At 41.6% G+C, this 25,246-nt stretch overlaps 1 protein-coding gene across 9 annotated transcripts in view; it reads left to right on the forward strand.

Annotated features, from left to right (window-relative positions):
* Nucleotides 1–25,246, forward strand: part of TENM3 (teneurin transmembrane protein 3) — a 1,301,596-nt gene that overhangs the window by 575,613 nt on the left and 700,737 nt on the right. For all 9 annotated transcript variants that reach the window (XM_040490383.1, XM_040490387.1, XM_040490391.1 and 6 more), the window contains exon 4: nucleotides 1,911–1,993. The gene's annotated coding sequence lies outside the window, so the exon portion shown is untranslated. The remainder of the gene's footprint in view (nucleotides 1–1,910; nucleotides 1,994–25,246) is intronic.

Raw genomic sequence — 25,246 nt, forward strand, 5'->3', positions numbered from 1 at the left:
ACTGAGTCAACTAACTGAAATACCTAGCCCAGTCTCCAAATTCATCCATTTCTTCACTCTTTTCCATATTTTGTGCACCTGCTTGACTTCCCAGTTTGTTTTCTCTTTCTTCTGCCAAGTAGATGCCCAACCTGGGGTTAGCCCCACCTTTGATCCTCTTAGCTGGAGGCTCATGCAGTTTTTTGAGAAAATCATGAAAATCTTCCAACTAGGTCCAGGATAACCCTATTCTACTTAATCTCACTGGATTCCTACTTGAACTTTTGTGTAAATTTATTTTGAATCATATTGTCCAAGGAGTCTCTCCAGTCCTTTGACACATTTCCCAGTTTCTCAAGCCACAAATGACTTTCTCCTTCCTGCCTCAAGTTGAATGGCATCCTTCCTCCTTCACAGCCAAACCTCCCACTCACCCTTGGTCTGAGATACTCTCCCCAACCCCCCTGCCCCCCCACACACACATCACCTTTCTCTAGCATCTGCAGCCTTTCCCTTGCCATTGGCCTTTACTTACGTTTTATGAGCATGCCCAGGATGATCCGTCCCTAAGCAGCCAAAGGCAAAATTACCAGCAAAAAACCATTTCCCTCAAGTGTATCTTACCTTGTTTCATTCCTGCCATGATCTGGCTTCCCTCTTCCTGTTAGCTGGCTTTTGCCCCCTCTATCTCACCAAAATACTTGTCTCAGGAGTCGCCATTCCAAAATTGAATCCTATCATCCTCAGACAGCTCTCACCCTTTCAAATCCCACTGCAGACCCATTATGTCTCAGAACATTCTCTCCATGGCCTCCACTGTGACTGCTGGACTCTGATCCCCTTCCTTCTTTCCCAGTACTCCTGGCTCCTTTATGGCCTATTCTTCATCCCCCCCACCCCCAACACTCTGTTAGTAGGTATTTCCCCAAGTGTAGACCAGTTTCTCCCTACGACTTGGAGAGGTACATACACCCATCCACGACCTTCCACCTCGAAAACTCAGCTCTTCAGCCAATACATTATTAACCAGATACTCACTGGCTCCTTAATATGTTTACAAAACAAAACAAAACAAAACAAATTTCTGAAAAACTAGTTCTTTCTCTCCACTTCTCTTTTTCCCATGATAATTATATCAGTTACCTCTTAGTCAACAATGTTCCAATCCTAAAAGTAATCTCTTATCTTTGCCTATCTTAAATCCTCCCTGGGTTTTTTGGTTTGTTTAGTTGATTTTGTTTTTAGTTTCTGTTTAGGGTGAGAAAAAGGGAAAGAAAGGGAAAGAGAGAATCTACCTCATTCTTTGACATTTGGAAACGACTCCAAAGGACTGTAATGCTAAATGAGAAACTCAAAAAGTGGATTCATTTTCACTGTGATTGCTCTCTAAAATGACTAAATAACATACAAAAACAAGAAACTCATGCATTTGTGTTTTCCTTCAACGGAACCAGAAACAAGGGTTTGTAGATTCACACCATAGTAAACCTAATCCCAGGCTCTGGGAATATGATGTGACTAAAAATATCTCCTACTTCATAATCAGAGCTACCATCAGAGACAGTGATGGGAGTGGCTTTAAAGAAGACAGAAAGGTGGCAGGTCTCAGATAAATTCCTCAACATTTCACTCTTAGTCAAGATAAATATGCCATACATTTCTTACTTTCACTTCCAAAAAAGAAAAAAAAAAAAGGGGGGGGGGAAAGGACCATATGGATACATGACATAAACTTTAGCTTCACATACTACTAGGGCAGGCACGAACTCTATGTTGTTAATATTGTTGATGTTTCATTGTTATAAATCAGCAGTACCTCTTTGTTATAACGCATGCCTTAATATTGAAAGAACTGCAGACCTGAAATAATTCATATAAAACAGCAGATCAAGTTTTCTTCCAGTTTATGTGTTGTATTTATTTTGTTCTAGAGTCCCTGCTCTTCTAAGACAAACTGATTTAGAAGTTCGGTGCAATCAAGACAACTAAACGCCGCTTTAAAGAAGAAGAGAAGGTAAGTCCCAGTCACTAAAATGCCTCCAGACCTACTGAATGAGACGCAAAAGCTTCTTGAAATATACAACTTGTTTGTCGTGACAAAACACACTCTTGCTAGGTTACAGTGGGCTTTCTAGCCCATTACGTAAGCTTTTAACTTCCATGAGTTAAGCTCTAGGAAGATGTTTCCAAAAAGTGTAATCAATCTGATTTTCATATTCTTTTGGATACTGTGGAAACAATGGCATTTCTACAGCCGCCCTTTTTTTTTTCTCTCTTTTTCCTGGACATTTAAAGGAATGAGGACTTTCTAAAATATAGAATCTATGCGTTGTCCCCAGAGGGAATTTGCTACCAAGATGGAGGGGACCACACACAATGGAGACTAGAGCCTGTGTGTTACCCCCACTTTGTAAGTGATGTGTTTCGGAGCTCTCTTATTCTCAGGAAGTCTTGCGCCTTTCTCAGCAGCACTTACGTGGCAACCTTAGAGAATTAAACTTGTACCTGTTTTCTCCCTCCCTCTCATTCTCACCGTCCTTGATAGAGCTCAGTGCGTTTTCTCAATGGTAACCATGGTCTAGTAATTTAAAGCTTTTGAACCTTGTGAATGGATTGATTTAAAGCCATATTCTGAGGGGCTTCCACCAGGAAGCTATAAAAGAATTTACAACAGCAAATCGGATAAGTGTGCAGAAATATACCTACCCAGAGTAAATCATTCACAAAGTGCTTCTTTTGGCTAAGTGGGTGGAGTTCTTGGAGTTTCTTTGCCTTCTTCTGATTGAAGTGGGGTTTTTTCTTCTTTTAATATAAAATTTTAATATAAAATTTAGCCGTGGAGAAAAGAACTTTCTAAGTTGTGAAATAATTAGGAAACACAAGTATGTACAAACGATAACGTCTTTTACGTCAGGAAAATTGAGTTACTTGAGCATGTACCTTTTTGATGTTCTTCATTCAAAGACAGTATTTTGTTCCAAGGTGAAAAACCATCAGTGCAGAAGTTTAGAGGTCAAGTGCCTCATTCTTAAGAGTCTATGACAACAGATGTGGTGTGTCCCTGATACAATTTTATCTTCAGGTTACTAGATTTGAATTAACTTTATATGTAAAACAAAGAATTTCTTATTCTTCGTTTTGTTTTGTTTCCACATTAAAGTTGACACAAGTTCAGTACTTGCAGAAGACGATTTTGTGTTTCAGCTTACGGAAGGGCAAAGAGAAGGTAGAAGGCTGTATTTTTAAGAATAAAATTGTGGTTTAATTGTTAATGTAGCACAGCAACAACTACTGTTGTTCTCCTTTGGCAACCCTCCCAGGCACTGATTTTTCTTTTCACTTTTCCCCTAAGGGAATCTCAGCGAAAAGCGAGACAAGAGCGCTCCGAAAAAGTTCTTGAATTTTTTTCGATTATATTTATTTAATCCTGAGAACACAGATATCCTAAAGGAGAGACAGACAATAAGAAAGTTTTTTCCTAAACAGGATTTTGATAAGAACTGGTGTTCAAATCTCTAAAGCAGAAGAGGCACCCAAACCTAGAAAAGCAGAAAACCTCTTTTATCTCTTACCCGAATTAACCCGAGAACCCCTACGACCTCTCTTTAAGAGGGAACAGTATTAAAGTCGTGCAAAGAAACTGTACCCGTAGTGTTACAACCGTCAAACCAACACCTGTTTACGCGTGGCAAAAATAAGATAAAAGCATGTAAAATACCGTGCAGTGTACAGAATTCAGAGAAGAATGGGGTGACCAATGGTCGGGCGAGCAAGCTGTAAAGCAGGGTGCTTAGTGGACGGGCGCTGCGTGCCTCATGGAACCGGGAGGCACTGAACGCCGAGCAGTCACTGGTAGGAGAGGTCCAGTGCGGTATCTCTCACGGCTAGTAGTACACCTCCTTACAGACTTAGTGAGTAATTAGTAGAAACAAAAATAAAGCTCTGTGCTATGTACCGTCTCCAGAACGCCGGATACCTCTCTTCCCTTGATCTCAATTCAGTTAACGGCGAGATTTCCCTGTGAAGATAAAACGAACAATCCAGACAAAATAGACTTATAATTTACCCTCATAGATTTCCGTTACTGTTCTTTAACGAGCCTAAGAATTTTAGCGTTAGATTTTGCACGCAGTCTGTGGAAACAAAGACCCTAGAAGTGCCTGTGCATTATATATAGCCTGGTTAAGACGTGATTTCACTAAGTTGCTTTGCTGGTGTTTCCCTCAAATCCTCCCCATGAATTTTCTTTTCATCCAAACGTGAATCACACGCCGAAGGCGCACAGTGTGAAAAACCTATCCATATAGTTTTATAATACACTTCAAATAAATTAAATTTTTAGGATAAATTATCATTGAAGCATCCTGGGAATGAGGTTCACAGCTCCTCTTACTAATGGGAGCCATGCACCTAATTTCAATCACTCGAAGCTGAAACGTGGTCACCTGTGTGTTTTCTCCTATTAAAAAACAGAACTCGATATTCAGTGCAAAAGCAGTACCTGGTTCTCTGAAACCCATTGTTGATGAAATTCCTTCGGATCTCCCGCATTTCACCTTAGAAAAAGCTCCCGCTATGAAGGCCACTGTAATAAAACATGTCAACCTCCTCTTGTGTTTTAAGTACCCTCTCTTCAAACCCTTCTCTTGTCAATTCATGAAAAGCACTCTACCCATACTGGGAGGTTCTCTAGGACAAGCATTTAGTCTTTAATAGCTAATACATAAACTTGAATGTTTTAGTGCTCCTTTGGGATACCCAGTGAGTGATAACTTTTTATAGGAGACAGTTGCTGCTGTGGAGGAAGGCAGCTGCCTTCAAGACACATATATAGGCATACATCTTGATGAAGAAGCAAATGTTAGCATTCACATAACACCCGCCGCCACACACACACACACACACACACACACACACACACTCACTCACTCACTCTTTCCAAATCAGGCAAAACAACTACACATTTTCTAATGTAGGAAACACATCCATGCAAAAATAAACACAACAAAACAACTCTAAAAGAGTTCTCTCCAAACTCTCTTATCTAGGATGACGTCTCGAGTTCTCCTGGTCTGATTTAGACTAGATACAGTGAGTATGCTTTTAGGGCATACTAGTATTTTTCAGTGTGACTATAAATACACTTTCAATTTCCTAAGGTTATCCAGATATTTTAACCCAGCGTAACAAATACTCAGAAATGTTTCCTAAATTCAGAAAATTACAAAATAATGTTTTGCAAAAAAATGACACCTAGAACTGGGTATCACAACTGACGGCACAGAATCGTGCTGTTGTTTAAAAGAGTCGGGAGGAAGAATGGAAAACATGTAAAAAGTTGTGTGGTCTGTTTTGGAAGTGGAGAAAAGGAGGATCGTAAATAACTGAAATCCACAGATAAGCCAAGGCTATCATTTTTAGTCAGTAAACTCCACCCTTTTCCAGGCCTTCATAAAATTAAACCCCAAACTGCAAATCCTTTGACTTGTATAAAATTGTCATCGCTTGTTTTTCCTGCTGCGTCAACATTGGCCGAAAGAGAAAGGAAAAAGCAAAAAACCCACAAAATCCCCGAAGCAAATTGTCCCTCTCTGCCTCCTCTTGGACTGGGAGCTAATTGTATTACTAGCTGGCATATAATCAAAGCATTGGAAGAGATGAAAGAAAAGGTATAAATTAGCAGCATTGAACAACATCGTAAGCATCTCTGATGATTCCAAGTGGCTCCGTGTGTGTTGTCTCGTGAAACAAAAATCAGAATGGCTGACTACAGATTTTACTCTTCCTCTAGATACTTTGGTATTTTGCAGACACAGCATTTGGTGCAAGGGGAAAGTTAGGGTTTTCAGTTTGAGATACTGTGGTATTTTTCCACTGTGCTTCCTAGTCGCTTCCTCCTGAATAAGCCTGGACGTAAGCCGTGTGGTTCAAGGCCACCTCATTGGCCTGAGTGAGACATAGAGAAGAATGATTTAGCTTTCTGAAGCTGCCAGTCTGATTGCAGAGTTTTAGGAAGCCTGTACCCAAAGGGATGTTTACACTGATTGGGTGCTTGGACCATTCATGTTTGCGTCTGATTTATAGGAGGGGGCCTCTAAATATGATGTCCATGTCTGTCTTCTGTCACAGAGCCAACGTGACCCTTTGCCTCGATTAAAAACTAAAATTCTAAGTGGCATAAACAGATGCTCTTGCTAAACTATATAGCCTATGGGGGAATGGGAACAAAAGACAAGAAGTTTAGAAAAAAAAGTTCTTTTTAGGTCACTGCTTTTTTAAAATCATGAATTCAAATTGAATAGCAATTCACTCTGTATTAAGAAGGTAGTGAGCAAAATGGATCTGTTAGGGCTGTCCCAGGGACAGTGAAGAAATGGCAGAACCAGCTATTTAATGCAGAGAGGTCATTGTCAAACTGACTTTGAAATATGTGAAAAGGTACCATGCTGAAATTTATTATTTCAGTTGAATCTTAGATGTAAAGCATTGCCCTCATAGAGTTAAAATCAGTAGATATTTCAAGTCCCTTTAAAAACTGCATTGTGATTCTTCTTGGACATTGATAGGGACCGTACTATAAAAGGATATGACAAGTAGACAAATTTAAAATGCCATCAGCAGAGAACAGTTAAGGGAGGAGCAAAGCATAAGAGAAACAAGTCTTCTGTTTATTAACTCAAGAATCAGAGAAAATATTTCCTCAGGGATTATATGGATGATTGTGTGTGTGTGTGTATCAGTAAAAACAATAAATCAGTAAATCAATAAAATCAGTAAAAACAAATAAATCCAATACTGCATGGGTGGCGGGGGAGGGGGGGGAGGAGCTGGATATAATGAAGAAGCATGGGCCTTGAAACTGAATAACCTACATTTAAATTCTTGTCCTATCACTTTCTAACGTTGAAAACTTGGCAATATTAATTCGCTTCTCACTTGCTCAGTTTCTTAGTCAGTAAAATGGGAATAATAAAACTCTCCACCATTATCTCATGAGAACAAAATTAGATTACTATACTAATGTGTATACCGTGCTCAGTTATTATTTGGGGTAATTATTTCACAAGAGCACCATGTTCTACAACAAACAGGTTTCTGTTTTGAGCTTCCTTTTCCCAAGACCCATTCGTCAATGGATAGGGTGCAGATAATTGCAGTGTTCTTATATTTTATCATAGTTTATTGACAGAGAAAGAGTGAAATTCTAAACTTGATGAGTGGAAGAAAACCATGGAAACGGGTGAGACAAGAATATTTTATTTTATTGTACTTTAGTATTTTATTTTATTTTATTGTAATTTTCATAATTTTGCTAGAGCAGCCACAATTCAAGCAAGCCATATTCTACCTCTCAGATTACACTGGAATGAGAAGATTTAGGGAGGTGCAATGAATATCGAAAATTTTACCTCCAGGAAATGTAGCCAATTGCCAGTGTTCTCTCAAAGTCATCTGTCTTGTTAGTTTTCGAATAGAAAGCTCTGCTTGATGGAAGATTAGCGGAAGTAAATAAGCCTGATAAATAGAAGGGTGCGAAAGGGCAGCAGCAAAGCTGAGGTTCCATGTCTAGCTCTGGAGAACGCCACTACAAACAATGTTTCTGTTTGTGGCTCCATCCACAGCTCTGGAAGAGTACAATGTCAAGTGCGTAGTGAAAGTTCCCTAAGTGTTCAACGGGTGCATAAGTGAACCATTCTCCTGGGAAAAAAGATACTAGATGGTCTCTATTCCAAGAGCTTAGGGGCAGATTCTAATAACAAAGACTAATATTCTTAACCTTGTGTGGAAGCAACCACTCAGAATTATTTGACCTTGACTATTTTGGACTTTAACATTGCATTTGTGCATCATGGCCGCATCCTTCTGCCCTCTATATCACCAGACTGAGCCTGATTGGAAAGGACATCCTTTTTCCTTTGTCTTAGGTACATCCTTTACCCTTATGGAGTTATTTAGAAGTGTAACTAATGTGTTCCTTGCCCTGTGAGCCTGACCACATAAAAACTGTCATACCAAAGGAGCCCAGGGATCCACGCGGCCAGCAGTGGCCCCAAGGAATATTCTACATGAGACTGGTTGCCTCCCAGTCATTACCTAAATAAACTTCTTCAATAACTCTTGATAATTCACCAATAGTTGATCATATGAGAATTCATTTAATCATTTTGAATGTTATATGCCAGTAAATCATTAGGAATGTTATAAGTTTTATACTTTATAAAAATAAATCTTTCATATATTCTCACATCCGATTTTATTAAAGTTTGTTATTGTATAAATTTAGATATTCCAGAGTTTAAATGATGATGAATAGTAAATCATGATAAAAGGGTGATGGTCCAGAAAGGGATTATTACACAAGAACGAAGTCATTTTAAATAGTAAGTATTACAAGTATAGGTGAGTATCTAAGTAAAATCTTGATGTCATGGATTCCTACCTACTTCCGTTCCTTTTTTTCTCCTTACTCATTCCACTGAGGATAAATAGTATTTGTTTAGTTCACAGATTTTTGTGATCTTCGCTTTATCCAAACACATAGATATCACCCTCCTTGTTGATTTGTGACATCCAGATGAGACTAATAGTGATAAATCGTATCACTATAGCAAATTCTTGGAAGAGTCGGATGTCAAAAAAAAAAAAATCAACTTTGTGAACATAATAAAACTCAGTTGAATTAACAAAGGTGACTCCAATTGAATAGCGTGTTCAGGGTAAGAGATATTTTTTGTACCTCCATAAAGGAAACTTTTTTCTTTTTACACCTATATCATTCAAGTGGCAAAAAAAAATATCTCTCTCAGACACTATTTATTGAACAAATTTCATAAGAGCCATCTCACTTCTCCAGCAGAGCAGCAACTGATCTTTCTAAAAGGGGAGCAGGTGATACTTTTGAAAACACTGCCTGCATGTTGCAACACATTTATTTAAAAATACCGTTTCTATTATTCTCGAACACTTAGAGTGAAATCTCGTTGTAAATGGTGTTATCACCAGGAATGGTAAGTTGTTTTCATGCAAGAAGTTCAAACTCTCCTCTGATGTGGTCAATTAGGGGAGCTTTATGTAACTCCTTAGGACCAACTTAACACATTGTGCTGTGATTTTTTTTTTTTTCTTTTTTAATTTGGGTTCTCATAAGCTTCTGACCTACATAGCATGGGGGCGTCAGCCATCAGATGCTATTTCTCAGAGTTGCTCAAGGAGAGTTTCTACAGTGGCGACTGGCAATTTGTGTGCTGACTTCTATGTGCGTCTATTTATATGTCCAGCCTATAGGTCTGCCTCTCATCCCTTCTCTCTGTTCAATAACTTTCCATTGACACACTTCATGAAAAAGTTCTTTGGTGTGAGCATGTTCTTAGGGTAGATTCATACAAAGTGGAATAGCCCTTTATCCGAAGAATGAGATGTGCAAAGAAAACCCTGGATCAGTACTCCCTCTTCTGTCTCAGATTTTGACCTTGAGACCTACCTTAGTAAGGTTTGCAGCCGATTTGAACGGTTCCTTTCCTCTATCCTGGAAAGGGACAGTGGGAGGTGGGCGGAGAAGGCACTTTGGCTATTTTTCTCCTCAGAGTGGTCAAGCAGACTGGTGTCTCTTGGAATCGCCTCCTGGGGCCTCCACTCCCATTCAGGCACCACCCATTAGATTCAGCCAGGAAGTTCAGTCTGCAAAGCGTTAGCATACAATGCACTTGTCTTAGCCATATTCCTGTTCCTGATGGACTTTTTAAAGATCACAATTGTATTAAATGGTGAGACAGTGATACTCAAAGAGAGATCTGATTGCTATTTAAGAAGAAAAAGGGGGGCATCTGGCTGGCTCAGTTGGTGGAGCATGAGACTCTTGATCTCGGGGTTGTGAGTTCGAGCCCCATGTTGGCCATAGAGATTCCTTTTTAAAAAAGCGGGGGAGGTTCCTGGGTGGCTCAGTCCGTGGAGCGTCCAACTTTGGCTCAGGTCATGATCTCGCGGTCCGTGAGTTTGAGCCCCGCGTCGGGCTCTGTGCTGACAGCTCGGAACCTGGAGCCTGTTTCAGATTCTGTGTCTCCTCTCTCTCTGTTCCTCCCTGGCTCGTTCTCTCTCTCTCTCTCTCTCTCAAAAATAAATAAACATTAAAAAATTTTAATAAAAAATCTTTCTTAAAATAAAAAAGAAGAAAAAGGAAAATCTAAGTAGGATTTGAGTGCAAATAATAGATGGCAGCATCTTGGTTTAAATGGTGTTTATTTATCTTAAAATACGTGTGTGAGACCTATGGTTATACATGAACATCTTTTGGGGAGAATCATATATAAATCAAGGAACAATGAAGAACTTGGTCCTTTCACACTGAAAGTGTTCAAACTCCAACACTGATAAATGTAGGTTTTGTCTGGCCTGCATTTGAAAAAAAAATGGCTTAGAAGAGAAACTGAGTCCTTAAAGACAAGAGCACACCCTTAAATATGTATCTATTATTTTTGTGTGGCATTGTGCTAGGGCCTTGGAGAGACATACACACACAAGAAAATGAATCGACATAATTCTGGCCTACAAAGAGCTCTCAGTCTCTTAAAGGAGATAAACCATAAGCAAAATACATCAAACAAAGTGATTGGTGAACCAGGAGTCCCCATGACATGCCGCGGGAATTAAGAGGAAGAAGATTAGTGCACAATTTCTTTTTTTTTTTTTTATAAAAATTTTTTTTTTCAACGTTTATTTATTTTTGGGACAGAGACAGAGCATGAACGGGGGAGGGGCAGAGAGAGAGAGGGAGACACAGAATCAGAAACAGGCTCCAGGCTCTGAGCCATCAGCCATCAGCCCAGAGCCTGACGCGGGGCTCGAACTCCCGGACCGCGAGATCGTGACCTGGCTGAAGTTGGACACTTAACCGACTGCGCCACTCAGACGCCCCAGTGCACAATTTCTTAAAGGAAATTCTGTCGTTCAAGCCATTTGTCACAGGGATGTTCCTATGTCTCCAGAGATCAGCTTCGGCCACTGAGGTTTGCAGCGGCGGGTAGGGGAACATGGAAAACATTCTGTTGTGTCTTTAGTTCATGTCTGCTGTTTTACGCCCTTCGGTACAGTACTTTTAAAGGCGCATTGGACCAGAGTTAAAATCAAATGAGACAATTTCCTGTTCTTCAATAGCATGCTCTATTCACTTGACAGACATAGGAATGAGTGTGGTATCGTCTGCACAAATGATTTAGAGTTAAAGTCGCCCTGTGTAATGCAATTAACTAGTTCAAAATTTTAAAGTTCAAATACTTCACGTACTGGAATAATTTACTTACCTCTTCAGAATGCCATGTCTCAGATCAAGCACTAAGGGTTACTGTAAAGGGTTGTTTCCATTTGTTTGCTTAGGTGAGTGCGCTCACCTGGGGACTGTTTTGCCCCTCACGGGGCATTTGGCCGTATCGGGAGGTATTTTCTGCTTGTCACACTTGGGGAGTGGGTGTTACTGGCCTCTAGTGAGTAGAGGCAGGGATGTTGCTAAACATTCGACAGTGTGCAGGACAACCTCCCACCCCACCAAAAAAAAAAAAAAAAAAAAAGTCATTATTACTGTGGTTGAGAAACCCTGGCTCAAGTTCATATCCCTTAAGCCCCTGGTTGCAAACAGCGAGGGCTCTTCACAGAGAGGCCTGATGCCCCGGTGAAAAGAGAACCCAGCTCGATTCGGACTGTGTCATCAGAAGGAAGAGCACATTGTCAACGAGATGGAGAAGAGAGAGAGGAAATAAACACAGAATGCAGACTCTGCTGGGCTGGAGACGTGGGCAGGCTGAGGTCCCAGGCAACAGGCTGAAAATGGACTTCCAGACACTAGTGGCCAGCATTAGAGCTAAATTAAGAGGCATCATTTCTCAAGGCCCAGCTGGGCTGTTGAAGGCTCACCAGCCATTGCTCCTGTTTATTGGCAGCGAAGATTCACCTTTCCTTCTTATTTTCATAGCTGCCAACCATGCTTCTTTGCCCTTCAGTGCTTTCATTCAGACCTTCACCCCAGAGCCCCTGCTCTGAGAATCTCCCCATTCACCCTCACCATAAAACCCCAAGCCCCATACTTCCCCACCAGGCTCAACCTTCCCCTGCTGGGTTCTGTACTGTGGCCTACTGAGTCACCACATGGTCACGGCAGACGGGAAAATGAGAACAGAAGGGCCTGCTTTTATGGCCAGGGGTGCACTAGGGACAGTGTGCTTCTCTAAATCAAAAACGGGAATATGGCCTTGTTTCCCCAAATAAAGATTTGTATGCATGGTGACCAGACGCTGGTTCCGTTAGGATATTGTAATACAAATAGATTTTCATCAAGTGTCCAGGAATCTGTTCAGTTTCTGCATTTGTAGATTTCGTTATATTTTAGGTCTCAAAGACCTGACTTAAAGCTGGCATCTCGGCGCCGTCTTCTGTGACCAAACGATACATAACACCCCCAGGCTACTCTGGGCAGCTTTGCAGACTCTCCTACCAACTGAAAATAATTCACACTGTACGGGGCCTTATGGTTGGAGAACACATTTCCTATCCGTCGTGTCATTTATTTCTCATACGAGCCCAGGAGTTGGGCCTCCTTCGGCACTGTGCTTGGCATTTAGTGGGTACAGAACAAATAGTTGATAAATTCACAAATGCCCAAGTTTTGAAACGGCAAAGCATCCTGATGATTAAAACGACTTGCCCAATGAAATACGGTTTCTTAGTGACACATCTAGAGCCCTGGGCAGCTGACTCATCACCCAGGGCTCTTTCATGCTGCCTCTGTGACAGATCTACAGGGGGAACAAAGTAGTTCCTGGATCCTTGAGTAACCAGGCCACTTCACAGAGAGTGCTCTTTAAGCAGAGGTCCGTGTACCTGAGCCTTGCCTGGTCCCCTTGCGCACCTGTAAGCGGGGAGGTCGCTTAGAGCAATTCCATCAGAGACAGCTCTCTCCTGCTCTTTAAGGCAGGGGAACCCTGCTTTTGATTTATTTTATATTTCACCACGGGGCTGAGCACACCCTAGAGGCATTTAATCTGTTGACGTGAACTGATCTCAGATGCTGGGCTTGGCCCGAGGGGAGCCTTCACGCTACAGGACTCAGCAGGTCACTGGAACTCATTTCAGTTTAAATCCAAGACCCCCGACAGCTCCAGCTGACTCTCTCTGAGGTCCATGGGTCTGGCCAAAAGCTCAGAGCTTTGACACCATCTCTAGTTAAAGCCAAGAAACGCTCTTCCTTCAAGGTCTGTAGGTTGAAGACCTAAGATGATCTAGGGGCAATAATACCAGGCTTCCGCTCAAAAGCTATCAGTTTCCTAAAGCGTAAAGTGCAAAATCTTCATCCCAGTGTTCTCAGCCCAATTAACCTTTTCAAATTCTTTTCTCATTATTCATCTTCATCATCCTTGTGTTTCAGCCAAGCTGAACCATTTTCTTGACTCGGTATAAGAAACTCTTACCATTTGCTCTGCCAGAAATGGCGTCTCCTGTCTCCCGACCCTCACCTCCACCCACTTCTATATAACCCAGTCCATCTGATTCGTTCACGCTCTTGGTCAACAAATATTATGTGTCCGCTAAGTGTCAGGCAATATGCTCAGTGCCAGAAATACAGAGCTGACCGAGAGAGCCACGGTCACCTGTGGAATGTAAGTTCTTCAGCAATGATTTTATCTAACACAAATACTGTTAAGTATTTATTGACATTGTTTTTATTGACATTGTTTAATGTATTGGGGGAGGGACATTAATAGGAGCCTATGACGAGACTAACAGGAGAATCTTATTTAGAAGAAGAAGTCATGGGTAACTCTTTAGAGAGGCATCATCCAAGTGGAGAACGGAAGCCATGAAAGACTTGTAGGTAGCACACTTCTAGGGCAAAGGGCAGCAAGCCTTCAAGTCTCTTTCCATGACGTTTTTACTCACCATCAACCTACCCACGTTGGCGCCCAGAGGTGGAAGGAGAACTTCCTTCCTGGAATCCCTTTACACCTTCTCTGTTCCTCTCTTGGAACGTGTCTCATTTTCTGCCTCACACTAAGGTCGTTTATCTTACCTCCCTTGAGGGCAGCATGCATATCAAATTCACTTTTGAAGTCCTCCTCAGCAGAGTAATGATGACCCTTGCCTCTTTCTGTCCACTCTTCCACACTCACCAACATTCTGATTGGTGGTCCAGCAGAGTGGATTCTCAACACCCAGTGGACGCTGGGGGAGCGTTCCACATGGGGCTGGCAGGCAACGTGCTTCTTCTTCCATTCTTGTGGTCATCGGTGCTAACCCCCTGACTGTTTATTCAACTGTCCTTGCCAACTAGAGAAATGGAAGGACACTGGAATGTCTTGTGGAATTGAAAAGTGATGAGCTGTTTCCCACTCTGGAAACCACATAGATATAGAGCTAGGGATGCATGGGCAGGACTTAGGTTGGAATGCTGGATCGGGACACGTGCTACACCTAAAATATAAAATACATTCATTATAAATGCGTTATAAAGTATATACGTGCACACACAGTGAGAGCAGACAGTGTTGAAGGAAGGAAAATAGAAGAATTAGATAAGAAAACTCATTCACGGGATAAGAATGCAGCCTTTGGGAGGCAAATCGAAGTCACTGGTAAATAAAAGAGTTAAAAAGCATAGCGCGAAAATTGGTTTCATAAAAGAACAGTATTCTGCAATTGCCTTGTTATGATATTGAATTCTACTTGAGTAAATTAGGAGTGGTGTTCTCTTGTTTAGCTGTCATTAAAGAACTCAGTGGTAAATGTCAGTATCCCCACCAAGATCCCACTGAGTTTTGTGAAATTCTCCAAAAACCTCTCCACCAGGAGAATTTATAAGCTCTGCATGTTCGACCGTCTTAATGTGTGAAACTGACTGAGAGATCTAAGACTAACAGTCCGCAGCTCAATTCCAATTTGTTTGTTTTTTAACAATGTCTTTGACACGTTACATTATGGCACGTTCCAATTTGATGGAAAATGACTTCCTGTGTCCAACAAGAAATACATTTTAAGAAGCATGCCAGCTACACTGTTATTTTCCTTGCTGTTTTCAATGGCAGGCACTTTGCCACATCTGTCTTCAGAAGATCATTTATCAGCGACAGACTTAGCTCCTGATAAAACCGGCTGGCTTAGGCTGGTGTCCTTCTCATCTGCCCACCTCTGCGAGCAAACAAAAGTACTTTGCATTTCACACATTATAAGCAACCTTTACAAAGACTCCATGACGCGAGCTCCAAGAATGGTAGGAGAAAGTTTGCTAGTGTTCTTTTTAAGAAAGGGAAATTATCCTCTTCTGAGCTAAATGCGGGTAGCTGCGTGCCACAGCCTCTCAAAACAGCAAATGCCCTTTACTTCCTTTTATCTGTGGCCTGCCTTTGGTGTTATCCACTGTTAATTCTTAGCAGCATAGAAGGAACCTTAGAGGAGCAAAGACATTTCATTCAACCCAATCAGTGAACTGACAGTGAGGGAGAGGTGGCGTGGGGGAGGGGCAGGGGGAGAGGGAGGGCCGGGAGGAAGAATAGGAATTCTCACAAAAGTTTGGTAATATCTAAAACTGAGATAGGGGTCCTAGTGGGATTCCTCCCCTTTCAACAACAAAGTGCAGAGTGAAAGAATATGCTCAGCTTACTTTTTCTTCCTGCTACATTTGATCTAAAAGAACAATCAGATACGGCTGATTTCTGAAGACTGTTCAGAATAGAGAGATTTCGGATGCCCCCAGCGATAGCCATCATTGTCAACAGGAGGCACTGCACTCACTGACACCAGCACCTGAAAACACTCAGATGCTCAACACTTTATCTTTCATTGTAAAATCTACTGCTGGGAATTCTCTTTACACAGCGCGTCGGATGATACGTGTTTAGAGGAGAAATGATCCTGAAGGAGAATAAAGCCTGAACCTCAGAGGCTGTGAATGGACACTAGAGGAATCAAGTATTTGAAGGTTAAAGTAGAGAAATTTCTTAAGAGGGTGGGGGTGGGGGGGGGGGTGGGGGTGGGGGTGGGGGTGGAGATTGAAAGGAGCTGCAGGAAGGAAAAAAAAAACGAAGAGGTTCCATCCACCCTCCACCCGGCACCGAATCTCTCATCCGACCTCTGCTTGTTGGTGTGGTTCCCTCCCTTCCTGCACACAGACGAGCTTCCTTAGGTGATCCAATGGTGTGGAATACATTTCGCATGAGAGAAGAAGGAGGCTGTACCTCACAGGAGTCCAGGACAAGCTGGAAATCTGGTTGCAGGATTCCTGCCAAGAAATTTAGCACCGTTGTATCCCAGATAAAGCCCTCTAGTTTTAAGGGAGAGTGCAGACTAATCGTGTTTTGAAAACCCGTTTTTAAAGGTACGTATGTCGCTGACTCTATTAAATATTGAAAAGAGCCATCTTATTAACAAAGCGCAGGATTGGACTGCATGAATAGTAAAGTCGTAGAACAGGTTGAAGGCCTTCCCGCTTCGAGAATTCTCAATTTAGTGACAAAGTAACGTCTCTCAAAAGCAACTTCCGGGGCGCCTGGGTGGCTCAGTCGGTTAAGTGGCCGACTTCGGCTCAGGTCATGATCTCGCGGTCCGTGAGTTCGAGCCCCGCGTCGGGCTCTGTGCTGACCGCTCAGAGCCTGGAGCCTGTTTCGGATTCTGTGTCTCCCTCTCTCTCTGACCCTCCCCTGTTCATGCTCTGTCTCTCTGTGTCTCAAAAATAAACGTTAAAAAAAAAAAAAAAAAAAAAGCAACTTCCATGGGTCTTGGTAATGATATGATAGGGTGGGTATTTCTTGTTCACTTTTTAGCAAGAAAGAACACAATTCGACTGGGATGCATTTTATTTTTATCTCCAAATAGAGCTAGTTCTAGGGTTATAGGTACTTGTATGGCCACCAATTAATTTCATGCAAAAATCAAGACAGAGGGTCTGTTTCCTTCCTTCCACAGTCTCTGGTGGCCTACAAACAGCAGTTTTTAAAATCCAAAACTAGGGGCGCCTGGGTGGCTCAGTCGGTTAGGCGGCCGACTTTGGCTCAGGTCATGATCTTGCGGTCCGTGAGTTCTAGCCCCGCGTCGGGCTCTGTGCTGACAGCTCAGAGCCTGGAGCCTGCTTCAGATTCTGTGTCTCCCTCTCTCTGACCCTCCCCTGTTCATGCTCTGTCTCTCCCTGTCTCAAAAATAAATAAACGTTAAAAAAATTTTTTTTTAAATCCAAAACTGAGTGTAAAAAGGGTGAGAAAGCCAATAAGATTTTAGGTCCTATTATCCAATTTAGCTACTTACTAAATATATTTCGTAAATTCAGGTTTGGTTTTTAGATTCTTGCCAGACATAAAACTGGTCCCAGATACAGAAAAAGAATATCGCTTTGTCTGCAATAGTCAATGGTCACTAGTCAATGTACGTTCGCACCTTATTTTTAAGTAAAGAAGTAAGAACTATAATAAAAATTATAAATATGTGCTACTTCTCCTATCTTTATATATCTGTGATTCAACTCTTCAGTTATAGCTAAACCTCTAACAAAGACATCATTTTTTTTTCCCAAACTGATTTTTACTGTGTTTTCCATTCCCTAAGAAATGACTTAAGCTCCTAATTTGTGACTAGTAAAGTTTTCCTTTCCATTTATGAAGGACAACATTTTAATCATTGGAGAAGTAAGATGATAAAGATTCCCTGGGGTATAATAAAAGCAGATGACAGAAATTAGAAATAGTTTTTTTTTTTCCTGTTATTGAAGGAGATAAAACAATAATTTTGAGGAAGAAATTTTAGGTCTTCAGTGCTTTTTTCTGGGCAACGAGCACTGGCCAAGCGAAGAGATCAGAAATAGTATCCAGAATCAGACACTGAGTGTCTGGGGCAGGATTGCAACAGTGGCAAAGGATGAAAACTGAAAACTTGGTCCATTTTATAAGCAACTAAATGCAATCTTCATGCTATAGCTATAAATTTAACCCATATGTCTTCAATGCATAAGCCCCTTGATTTTCCAGAACAGTAAGCGTTAGTACACTTATCATATTGATTTCTTTAAGCTTCGCCTTGCCCATATCAGGAAGATTTGAATTGTTACAGTATTTGAAATGAACCCTATCACCTAAAGGAAATCAATGTCAAAATTCCTAACCAGTTTTACCAAAATGCACAAAGAGAATCGCTCATTATTTCTGCTCTGTTGGTTTTTGATTTCAGTAACATTTCTGAAATAAATATTAGGGTGATTTTACATAAAATAGGAACACCTGTCTTGGTACCTGATTGGAAGGGAAGTTCAACTGAGAGTATGAGAGATTACATACAAATGCACCCATTCATTTTGAGGAAAATATTTCCAACACACGTACTATGGCATTTTCTTACAGATAGTCTGTGGGTTGTCTAGAACACCTGAACACATTTTCTCTAGCAAACTCCAAATTATAAAAGCTCAATGTTGCCTGGATAGGTATATGCATTACTTCAGATATATGGTACCTGCAATATATAACATTGAAATATATTCGTTAGCTCACTATTTGAGGACCCAATAAATGTGTTACATATCTCAGTATGTCACCTGTCTCTGAAATTTCAGGATGTAGTTCAAATTTTGTCTATCAGGTGAAACCCACTAAATGAGATTTCACTTGCATGATTCAATAAAATTGTCGTTTTGGGGGGCATCTGGGTGGCTCAGTTGCTTATGCGTCCTACTTCAGCTCAGGTCATGATCTCACCATTTGTGAGTTCTGAGCCCCTCATCGGGCTCTATGCTGACAGCTCAGAGCCTGGAGCCCACGCGGATTCTGTGTCTCCCTCTCTCTCTGCTCCTCCCCTGCTCACACTCTGTCTCTCTCTCCTTCAAAAATAAATAAACATTAAAAAAAATTTTTTTTAATTGGCCTTTTCTGCAAAATGCCTACATTTAGGGGGCGCCTGGGTGGCGCAGTCGGTTAAGCGACCGGCTTCAGCCAGGTCACGATCTCGCGGTCCGTGAGTTCGAGCCCCGCGTCAGGCTCTGGGCTGATGGCTCGGAGCCTGGAGCCTGTTTCCGATTCTATGTCTCCCTCTCTCTGCCCCTCCCCTGTTCATGCTCTGTCTCTCTCTGTCCCAAAAATAAATAAACGTTGAAAAAAAAATTAAAAAAAAAAATGCCTACATTTAGGTTGCACTGAATTGCTGACCAAGATCTCTTCAAGGAAAGAGCAGGGAAGCAATTTGAGATGGTGTTGGAGCTGATTTTTATCTTTTGACTTATGTTGGCCACCTCTAGTTTCTTGTATAGCTTTCCAGTTGCTACTGATGGGGAAGCGGGCTCCTAATAGAAAACAATGACCTAGGGATGGAGAGCAGCTATTTCAGCTGATGGGTGAGACTTCAGCTATAAAGACATTGTCCTGGGTCAGGTGATGATCACTTCACCTAGCCACTCACCTTCCCTCTAGAATGGATTCTGACTTCAATTGAGTGTTAAAAAAAAAAAAAAAAAACCCTGAAAAGTTATTTAAAAATCTCCTAAATTGTTTCTGTGTTGGTTTTTTTTTTTTTTTCCTTTCTGGGATGTCACTGTTGACCTTGTGTGAATTTCACACATCAGTTGTGATGTGCACAAATGCACAAGTAAGTCCTAGTGCATACAGTACATGATGAGAGTCTAATGTGATTATGTCCTCCTCCAAATATTTCATGAAATGTTCCCCAAAGTGTCCACATTTGTATTTATTTAGTAACTGCCACAGTGTCACGCAAGATCGGGGCAACTAATTTGCTTCTTACTTATATTCATGTGTGCTTTTAAGGTAAAAAAAAGGAAAAAGGAAATATCTAATTATACTAAAAGTATAATCACACACTTAAAAATGTGTGAAGGTAGATCTCATGTTAAGTGTTCCTACCACAATAAAATAAAATTTGAAAACGTAAATATCTGTATTGTTGAGCTTTTAATATTTTAGCCAGTATGTAAAACTATACATATTCTAGGTACACATTTCAGGGTTACCTTTTCTAATCTGTTTTTAATGTTTATTTATTTTTGAGCGAGAAAGACAAAGCATGACCAGGGGAGGGGCAGAGAGAGAAGGACACGCAGAATCTGAAGCAGGCTCCAGGCCCTTAGCTGTCAGCGCAGGGCCCAACACGGGGCTCAAACCCACAAAACACGAGATCATGACCTGAGCTAAAGTCGGACACTCTACTGGCTGAGCCCCCCAGGCGCCCCTCAGGGTTACCTTTTCAATTTACTTTGCTGAGACCATCAACATGCATTCGGCTGCAAATCCTAATATATGTCAGCCTTTCGGGCTACCTTACGTTTTGTGAAATACATCTCACATAGTCGGGCACTAACACAAAAATAACTGAAGCACATGTAAAGAGGCTTAGTTTTGTATATGAGACCCCTTCACAGTGTGGTATTAGTGTATACAGGTTACAGATAGAGCCAAAAGCATCCGTGTCAGTCTCGAGCAGTCAAATTTACATTTAGTTCCTATTTCAGCTATAAAATCAGTCAATTCATGTCCATACTGATTCCTTGTGAATGACATTGATTTAAAGACTGTCTTGTTTATTTTTCACATGATGACGGCAATATCTATTCATGGTATTACTTTTATATGTAAAGTTATACTGTGTTGATGGATTTTGTAGTCTTTTTATGACAAGGCAGTATAAAAAAACCTCTCTTGCCACGACTACGAAAGAAAGCACTGGGGTTAGATAACAGCACCTCCCTAGCTATTTGTCTGTCACAGAGAACGGTAAATTGCAGCGTGTCTGAAGGCTGGTGTTTAGACACATTCTGAGATTAATGGTTTTGCATAGACACTTTGGACTCCAAGTGATTTTGAGATGAGCTCGATCAAAAATATCCTCTGATCCAAACTCAGCCAAAGGGCTTTTTGAAGTTTAGTATTATGAGCCGTATGTAAATGAAATTTTATTGGTAAATAGGCTGCACTGACATTGCAAATTATATGGCTTCCTTTATATCTTAAAAAATGATGGCGATCTCTTTGGCTAAACCCCTAGTAACGGGCCCCATGCATGTCTTGCTTTACTGTAAATCCAGACCAGAGAGTTATTTTATTTTTCTGCTGAACGTGTTCAGCAAGCTTGCGCTTTTGTACCTAAAGAAGCAGATGTCCAAAGAAACTTTTGATATGATACACGCACAATCACAAGGAAAAAGTTAACTAGTATGAGTCGCATGAGAAAACAATTCAGCTAAGAATGTGCTGACTCGCTTCTTTTCAATAACATCGGTTTATTTTTAGTGCTGCTCTATAATCTGATAAGTATTCTTACAGCTGGTGAATTTGAACCTCTTAAAGGTGATGAACCGAATATTGAAATATGCAGAAGTCACACAAAGGAAAAAGCGCCCGGTAGCCCAGGCTTGCATTTTTTAGCAGTTCTGCTGACTACTTCTGTAGATTAATTTCTCTATATGGACCTATCATAAAACTCATGAGAATTAAGAGGTTTAAAGTAACAGATTTACAAAGAGTAATTTCCCTTCCCTTTAGTCTCAATGTTGGTTCAAGTAAGCACTTAGATAAAAATCAGTTTTAGCACTTAGTATCTTAAGCGCTTTAATGATATGTTACAATCAGGAATATTTCACTAACGTTCACCTTATTCATTTCACACTACCCAAGCGTCAAAAGTTACTTTTAGCAAAAAACTGAGGAGACAAAATCCAATGGCATGAAGAACTTTTAACAAACAACTTTATAGCAGAACTTTTATTTCCCCCCCTCGGAAAAAAGTGTATATGAATTTACATGAATATGTGAACAAATAATGACTGAACTGCTATCGTGAACAAGGTATTGTGCTAGACAAGGCCAGGGATACAAGTCTTAGATATGACTAACAGAATAGGCAAAATCAAGACGAATACCCAAAACCATAGGTTCGGACACCACGCGGCCCTGGGTTCGAATCCTGACTCTGACCTTCACCAGTTATATAATTTTTTCCTCTCTCTAGCCTCTGATTCCTCACCCGTGCAATACCTGTCTGGCTCAGCACTGTAAAAGTGAAGTGAGGTGAGGTATGTAAAATGTGTCTCATCGGGCCTGGCATGAAGTAAGCCTTCAACAAATGTTAGCTATTGGCTAACGGTGTTATTAAAAAAAAAAAAAAAAAAAGGTGGAAAGATCCAACTTGGCTTCAGTCTGGGGAAATGAAGCTAAAATGTAGTAGACAATGCCGGAAGCCAGACAAAGAAATTTGACTTCATTGAGTAACCATCAGGGACCGGCTCAAAATTTTGGGCTGGAGAGGAGATGCCCAGGGAGTAGCGCTCGGGAAGCCTGGTGACCGGGGAGAGACATTTGTCCGAGCTGATGAGTCAGGAAGCGCCAGAGGACACAGTGCTGTGGATAGACCTGGAGTGTCTGGGAAAGAATGTATGTAGTGCTTTCTTGATCTAGCTCCCTAGGTAAACTGCCCAGATAAACCTTCTACTCACCTTGTTCACATGGCAGTCATTGCAGAAAAATCAAAACAGAGCCCCGATATCTTTTTGGAGGTGCGTGGCCGTAAATGAGGGTAGGTGAGCAAAGCTATGCGTTGCTGAGTTCCTCACACGGTGCAGAAATTTCTCTTCCCCATCCCTCCTTAGGTTTCTCCCTTCATCGCACGCATCTGACGTCCCTCAGAAACGAAATACTGACAGAAGGTTCTGTCGCTCAGAGGAGGAAAAAGCAGGACAGACCCTAGCCTTCTTTCCCACTCTTGTCACCAACCGTTTTTCTTCCTGGTTTATTCACGGCGCACTGGTAGGGGAGACGGTCTCCAGCTCTTGGCCAGGACTGCGGTTCCCACGGCTGTGCGAATGGCAAACGGGACGTGGTGGCAAACCCCACTCATCTTAGGCCTTCCTCAAAGTTCCTATGTTTCCCATCATTTATCAAGTCCCATTCTGAATATAATGCCCCGTGTCCTCTGCCTAAAATGATGTGTGGGAAGAATACGCGTGAAAAATGGGGGGAATCGTGCCCACATCACAGGTGCATTGTAAGGCTCAAAGATTTCAAACGCTTTTCGACTGAGGGGAAATTCACATCATATAAAAGGAACCATTTTGAAGTGAATAATTCAGTGGCACGTAGGACATTCACAGTGACCTACAACCCAGGACAGTAGTTCCAAATGTTGTAGTTCCCAAACATTTTCATCACCCCGGAAGAAACCTCTGTATCCACGATCTAGTCTCTCCCATTGCCCCTTCCCCACCCCCACCCCTGGCACCCACTACTCTGTTTTCTGTCTCTGTGGCTTTAACTCTTCTGAACGCCTTATATTAAGGCAGTAACACATTATACGACCCTCATGTAGGACTTCTTTTGCTTGGCATAAGATTTCTGAAGTTCAGCCATGTTAGAGCGTGGAGCAGTATTTCGTTCTTTTCTATGGCTAAATAATATTCCATTAAAGGTATATACCTCATTTGGTTTGTCCATTCAGCTGTTAATGAACATGCAGGTCGTTTCTACCTTTTCACTGTTGGGAATAATGCTAGTGGGTATACAAGCATTTGTTTCAGAACCTGTTTTCAATTCGGGCTGTATACCCAGGAGTGGAACTGTGGGGCCAATGCGAATTCCATGTTTAACTTCGCGGAGAACAGCCAGGCCGGTTGCCAAGGTGGCTCATACCATCTTCTACTTCCCCCAGCAACACACAGAGTTCCACTTTCTCCACATCCACGCCAACACTTTTTCCCCCTTTGGGGGTATGATGGCTATACAAGTGGGTGTACGGTGATTTCTCATCGTGTTTTTCATTTGCATTTCCCTCATAACTAATGAAGTTGAGCATCGTTTTCACACGCTTGTTATCCATCGGCCTATCTTCGCTGGAAGAGTGACTGTTCAAGTCAATTCAGATGTCAATAGCATGCTGCAAAGAATGAGCAGCCTATAAATAGCATCCAGTAATAACAGGATCAATGCTAGTGGCAACAATAAGAATAAGGAGATTTGGATTCTGATCTGGGTTCCGCGCAGCCAAGTTCTGTGACATTAGCCAAGTCCCTCAGGGAATAAATTTAAGAACTGGACAAATTGTCGGAACTGGACAAATCTGGACTCTCTATCTAGGACTCTTTTAATGCTTAGTTGTTTATTTTCTGCACATGTTAAAATAAGGATTATAGTAAAAATGTACGCTTGAATACAGGGGACACATTGACAGAGACAGCCACGTTTTCCAGTGGCACTTCGACATCTTCCTTCAATGACCCAGGCTCTTCTGGGACCAAGTGTGGGTATCTCTGCTCTGGGAGCCCTCTTATCTCCAATCTGCCCTTTCTGTCTTTCTTCTCTGTCCCTCCATCTTCTCTTCACATCGGCGACTCTTCAGACCAAAAAGAAGACAGTAAGATCTCAGTGATGACAGTCTAACAGCATTCCGTCTGGGAACTTTCAGAGACATTACCTTATCTGATTTTTACTGAGTGATGCCAAGTTACAACTGCAGAAGCGAGCTATGACATCTAGTGCAGGGACCCACCTCACATGCACGGAGTATTCGAGAAGGGACCTGATGATGGCTGCGTCAGCCTCCAGCAGCTTATTTGTGGCTAGAAATGAGTTCGCCCCCAACCCCCACCCAGGGCTTAGTGTATCTCCATGAAGGTTACTCGTATTTACTGTAAGCTTGGTGGTAAGGCCGTTATGGCATTATCATCAACGTATAATGTGCGTGGCCAAAGCTTTGAAGATACGACCCACAGCAATAATGAAAAAAGAATGTTCCTATTCTATATTGAATCCCAGGAGTTGTACAGGATAGAGGAAAACCCCAGTGGGCTTTTAAGAGCTCTATGTAAGTTACCTGGAGAAACCTAGCTCTGTCTCCTGAGATGCAGCCGACTCTCCATTGCTAGAATATTGGTGATTTCTCCAAGGCCTTTCCATGTGGCGAGACTCCCTCGCACGGCTTAGAGACTAAGCATTCCTGGTCTCTGCAGCATAGGATGATTTTAATCTACTTACTTTGAAACATGTTTTAATTACATTTAAAAAGTTTGTGTTACCGTTAACTGACAGTCTGATTTCTCTATTTAGGACTGCTTTTTAGGGTTGTTATTTTTTTTTTTTTTCTGTCCAGTTACATGACCATGATTAAAGCTATCGTTATTTACATTGCAGTAGTGGCCTACCAGGAAAGGAACCTTCTACGTCAAGCATCGTGCTAAGTATCTGATTCCTGAAATGTCTCCCTGAGGTTGGCAGTGACAGCATCCCCTCTTCACACAGACGCAGAGAGTTAG

The sequence above is a fragment of the Herpailurus yagouaroundi genome, unplaced genomic scaffold, assembly GCF_014898765.1.
Source record: "Herpailurus yagouaroundi ecotype Mexico unplaced genomic scaffold, PumYag 181, whole genome shotgun sequence".
Lineage (NCBI taxonomy): Eukaryota > Metazoa > Chordata > Mammalia > Carnivora > Felidae > Herpailurus > Herpailurus yagouaroundi.